Source organism: Colobus angolensis, unplaced genomic scaffold (assembly GCF_000951035.1).
Source record: "Colobus angolensis palliatus isolate OR3802 unplaced genomic scaffold, Cang.pa_1.0 Scaffold505, whole genome shotgun sequence".
In the NCBI taxonomy this organism is placed as follows: domain Eukaryota; kingdom Metazoa; phylum Chordata; class Mammalia; order Primates; family Cercopithecidae; genus Colobus; species Colobus angolensis.
The window spans coordinates 810,718-815,523 of record NW_012118544.1 but is presented as its reverse complement, the minus strand read 5'-3'; the positions used below and the strand labels follow the sequence as shown (position 1 = coordinate 815,523).

General features: G+C 34.4%; 1 long non-coding RNA gene across 1 annotated transcript in view; it reads right to left on the bottom strand.

Moving 5' to 3' along the window:
- Positions 1-1,505: 1,505 nt before the first annotated feature.
- The window catches only part of LOC105524737, an 83,665-nt gene continuing 80,364 nt past the window's right edge, over positions 1,506-4,806 (bottom strand). The window contains exon 3 of the long non-coding RNA XR_001003801.1: positions 1,506-2,555. This is a non-coding gene — a long non-coding RNA (uncharacterized LOC105524737). The remainder of the gene's footprint in view (positions 2,556-4,806) is intronic.

Here is a 4,806-nt window from a genome sequence, read left to right as displayed (position 1 = left end):
TTATTATTTTGCTATTTTAAAAAATAGTAAGTATCCTACTGGGTATCAATTGGTATCTCTGTGATTTTGATTTGCATTTCCCTGATAACTTATAGTGTTGAGCATCTTCTCATGTGTAATTTGTGATTTGTATGTCTTCTTTACAGAAGAATCTATTCAGAACCTTTCATCATTATAAAATTGGTTTATTGTTTGTTTTATTATTTAACCATAATTACTGTTTATTTCATTTTATTTTATTATTCTATTTTATTTTTTGAGATGGCATCTCACCCTGTTGCCTAGGCTGGAGTGTGCATTGGTGCAATTTCGGCTCACTGCAACCTCTGCCTCCCAGGTTCAAGCAATCACCCCACCTCAGAATCTTGAGTAGCTAAGATTACAGGCATGCACCACCACACCCGGCTATTTTTTTTTTCTTTGTATTTTTAGTAAAGGTGAGGTTTCAGCATGTTGGCCAAGCTGGTCTCAATCTCCTGACCTCAAGTGATCTGCCCGCCTTGGCCTCCCAAAGTGCTGGGATTACAACATGAGCCACCATGCTTGGCCTTATATATTTTAGATACAAGTGATTAATGAGACATATTGTATGCAAAAATATTCTTGCTGTGGCTGTCTTTCAAATTTCTTGACTATGTTCACTGAAGCAAAAGTTTTTTTAAAAAATTTAATTATGTCCAGTTTATCTATTTTTTCCTTTATTAACTTGTGCTTTTGGTGTAAGAACTAAAAATCCAATGCCTAATTCAAGGTCACAAAAATTTATTCTGTATTTCCTCCTAAGAGTTTTATAGTGTAACACTTATATTTGAGTCTTTGGTCTATTTTGAGTTAAATTTTGTATTTTGCATGAGGTAGGGGTGGTTCTTTTTTTGTTGTTTTTTTTTTGCATGTGGCTACCACGTTGTCCTAGCACGATTTGTTGAAAATAGTTATTTCCCATTTTAACTGTCTTGCCTCCCTTGTTAGAAGTTAATTGGCTGCAAATTAACTTTTGTGAGGGCTTATGTCTGGACTTTGGATTCTATTTCATCGATCAATATTTATATCCTATGTCAGTACCACATAGACTTGTTTATTGTAGCTTTGTAATAAGTTTTAAAATTTTGTAATGTGATTCTTCAAACTTTGTATACTTCAAGATTGTTTTGGCTATTCTGGGTCCATTACATTTTCATGTGAACTTTAGAATCAGGTTATAAATTTCTTCAAAGTAGACAACCTTATTTTTGATAAGGATTTCATTGAATATTTTGATTATTTTGAAGAGTGTCATCATCTTTATAATACTGTGCCTTCTGATGCATAAAATGCCTTTCACCAGATGTCATTTTAAAGAAGTCTGTGATTACTGTTTGTGATGTTCAGGCTGGCTCAAAAGTTTTAAAACTCTAATGTGTGATTAGTAATATTATACCATCTTTAAAATAATTGTCTATAATTTATTAAGTGTGCATAACATAACTCTAGAATATACATAAATGTCACCATACCTCCATTTGTGATTTTTCAGATTCTTTAATTCTGACACTAGGGACTAATTTCAGAGGGCTGTGTAAAATATTCAAGTTTCACAATCTCTCTAAATATTCATTTTACAATGTCAGGTTTAATTACTCATTTAACAAATTGTATTATTATTTTATATTTTAATTTATAGGCCAAGTTTATCTGACATTTTCAGATATAATATATGCTTTTGAATCTGTTTATCTTTTATTACAAGTCAGAGGTAGAAGTTTTATTTTCTATATCCCTGGTAATTATTATAGTCTATAATTTTTTTCTATAACCCTCTAATTCCTGAAAAATTTATGAACTATATGAAATATTGAAAGCTGCTATCTAATGTTTTTCCAATTTACTTGTATTTTTTCACCATAATATTTATTACTGTTTTTAATTAGGATATTCTATTTGTTTAATACTAAGCATTTTAGAAGGAAAGTAAAAAATTATAAAAAAACAAGAACACTAACCATTTTAGTAAGAAAAAAATAGTTAAGATGTAAAATAATATGATGAGGATTAGCATAAAAAGATGTAGATTCCATGAAAAAATTGACAGCAAGGTAAAGAAAGTGTACTGGAAACTTAATTCTTTTCTTGGATTTGACCTTCCTCTCTTTTCTTATATTTTTCACTAAAATAAATGAACAAATAGACATAAATAAATGAATAAATGTAGGAAGAAGGTCATATTTCAACACCAATTTTAGTAAAGCTTTATATATATGAAGTTCTTATAAAATATTTACTTAAAATTCACAATTTACTACATGTAATCATATAGATCTAACACAGCACTTAGAGACAAACTTTATTGGGGCCTTAATGGATTTATAGGAATATAAAGTTATACAACAAGAACTGGATGTCACCAAAAGAGTGCACTGGTTGGCTGCTGCAGGACCATCTCACAGGCATGATTTGCTTTGGTAAGTTCACCATGATCCAGGCCATGGCCTTAAATCACAGAGGTCTTACAACCTGATCTTGCCCATGTCTTAGAATTCACCGAAATTCAGGAAGTGAAATCATGCTTGTTCATAATACTGAAAGATACAGAAAGAGAACAAAAGTTTATTGAGTTATAATGAGAAATTCCATGATCATACAGGTCAGATATGTCTGTTGAGCAGAAAACACCCCACTTTCCCTATTAATCAGGTTAAAGACAATGCAAAATTATTAGATGAGTGCTTAATAAATATTAAATCAAAGGCATACAATGCTGATAACCTGCATCTTGTTGGTATCTAATGTATTTGAATGCAAAACAATTTATGTGTTAGGTGGACTAGATGTTTCTATTATCCTAGGCATATTTCTCCCCCAAAAAGTACAGGGATGTCTACTGCTGTTACTCATGTTTTATTAGGCATCCAAAGCTGATCAATCAGCCTCACTGTTCCCTCATAGCCCCTTGACAAACTGCTATATTCCTTGGAAATTTTATATTTATTTATTTACACAAATAATACATGAATAAATACATGAAAAAAATCTAACTGTATATAATTGAAACAACATAGACAGAATTCTTCTTACGGCTGAACTTTTACCATTCCTCAGTCTTTCTCCTGTTTCCGTAAGAAAACATAGGTATCACTTCTTTCTAGACCTTTTTATTTCTATTTAAATATACACATACATAGTATTTATAATTGTATAATAATTTAGATTTGGAGTTTATAATATAAATTAGATCATCCTAGTGTACACTTCTGCAATTTCTTTTTATTTTTATAAATGTCTTAATAAATTTTAATATAAAAATAGATCAGTCTCAATATTTCAATGGTTTCAAAATATTGCATTGTATACAGTGTAATTTTAAAATTATTCTGTTGAAAGATAGTTAAAATGATTGCAACATTTTTATTACAAACAATAAAGCCAATTTGTTCATATGTAGAATTATTTCCATATATTCTACAAATTAAACAAAAGTCAAAACTTAGAAACATTAAAATTATGATACAGATAAAATACTTTAGAAATGTATAATTTTATAGAATATAGATACTTAACCAAATCCTTTCTAAAACTGAGAATTCTGGAGACTTTTGATTGTGGCAAATATGATGACTTAACATTAAAGTCAACTATACTTATTATTATTATTGGCCATATATTTTTGTCTTCCATGAATTGCCTGTTCTTTGACTATATGTCTATCAGGCTTTGTTTCTGTATTAACATAAAGAAGTGTATTATATATTCTAGGAATTAATGACATCCATTAACTATCTTTTAAATGGAATCATGTTGTATATAAATAGTCTTTAAGTATATTTATGATGTTTTTCTTCATATAAACTTTGCATGTTTTATAAAAGAAAATTGTATTTAGAAATATAATACAAGGGGCGGAGCAAGATGGCCGAATAGGAACAGCTCCAGTCTCCAACTCCCAGCGGGAAGGACACAGAAGACCGGTGATTTCTGCATTTTCAACTGAGGTACTGGGGTCATCTCACTAGTGAGTGCCGGACAATCGGTGCTGGTCAGCTGTTACAGCCCGACCAGCGAGAGCTGAAGCAGGGCGAGGCATCGCCTCAACTGGGAAGCGCAAGGGGGAAGGGAATCCCATTTCCTAACCAGGGGAACTGAGACACACAACACCTGGAAAATCGCATAAATCCCACCCCAATACTGCGCTATAGGCTAACAGGCACACCAGGAGAATATACCCCACGCCTCGCCGGGAGGGTCCAACGCCCCCGGAGACTCCCTCCCTGCTAACACAGCAGTCTGCGGTGATCTAACCGATCTAACCGCAGGGCAGCAGCGAGGCTGGGGGAGGGGCGCCCCCCATTGCTGAGGCTTAAGTAGGTAAACAAAGCTGCTGCAAAGCTCCAACTGGGTGGAGCTCACAGCAGCTCAAGGAAACCTGCCTGTCTCTGTAGACTCCGCCTCTGGGGGCAGGGTTCAGCTAAAAAAAATAACAGGGGAAGCAGCAGAGACCTGTGCACGCGCGAACGACTCTGTCTGACAACTTTGAAGAGAGCAGTGGATCTCCCAACACGGAGGTTGAGATCTGACAAGGGACAGACTGCCTGCTCAAGTGGGTCCCTGACCCCTGAGTAGCCTAACTGGGAGACATCCCCCACTAGGGGCAGTCTGACACCCCACATCAAACAGAGTGGAGTACACCCCTGAGAGGAAGCTTCCAAAGTAAGAATCAGACAGGTAAACTCGATGTTCGGTAATATTTTATCTTCTGCAACCTCTGCTGCTGATACCCAGGCAAACAGGGTCTGGAGTGGACCTCAAGCAATCTCCAACAGACCTATAGCTGAG